Here is an 872-nt window from a genome sequence, read left to right as displayed (position 1 = left end):
TAACTCTTAGAGAATGGAACTTGTACTGATAATAATTACTTAAAGCTATTTGCTGTAAGAACCACAGATCCATTTGCTTGCTGCTGGTTGATATCCAGCTACCACGAAATAACGCCTCTTTTCTGTAATGAAATGTAAGACTATAGACAAATGATCGTTTTCAGTGACCTGCAATAGCCCAAGATATTTAAATTAAGACCCATGATGGATAAATTCAACAAGATGTAAAACTTGTAAGGCTTAAGTTCATGTATTGGGATTAATACAAGTCTAGAATGTTCAAATATAATTTTCCTGATTTAGGGAAAAAACCATGTGATACTTTGAGCATGTCATTTTTTTGCTCTAAGGAGTTGTAAGCCTTTGAATATTTTATTAAGCTTGTGTCACTAAACAGCCTTGTCAAAAACCACTCGACTTTGTAAACAAATAAATTTTGTCAGACTATGTGAATTATTTCTTTCACCATGAAAAAGATTGAAAATGAATCGTGTATAGAAAAGGTAATCAAGATTTTCTGACATTTCCTAAGCACTTTTTTTTTTCACGTACTCACACTACAAGGAAATTGAGAAGGTAATGCTATAAAACTGGGATAATGAAGGGTTTCCCATATATACTATCTGCCCTTAAAAGAATTGAAGATGAGGAAAGTAGGACCTAACAGCAGAATAATGAATAAAGATTGCTTTCTAAAAAAGGGGAAGGTTATAGGAACAGAAGTAGTGACCCTGATTTTTTCGTAAAAAAAAAAAGGAAAAAATGCGCCGAAATTTCCTTTCCATCATCGAGTTTTCTGTCCGGTGGTGGCTTCGGCCACGGCCCTTAAAACTCTTGGTCGCGGCCGATGAACCTCAGCCACGTTCCGGTAG

This window comes from Macrobrachium nipponense, chromosome 17, assembly GCF_015104395.2.
Source record: "Macrobrachium nipponense isolate FS-2020 chromosome 17, ASM1510439v2, whole genome shotgun sequence".
NCBI classification, from domain to species: Eukaryota; Metazoa; Arthropoda; class Malacostraca; order Decapoda; family Palaemonidae; genus Macrobrachium; species Macrobrachium nipponense.
This window is presented reverse-complemented; position numbering follows the sequence as displayed.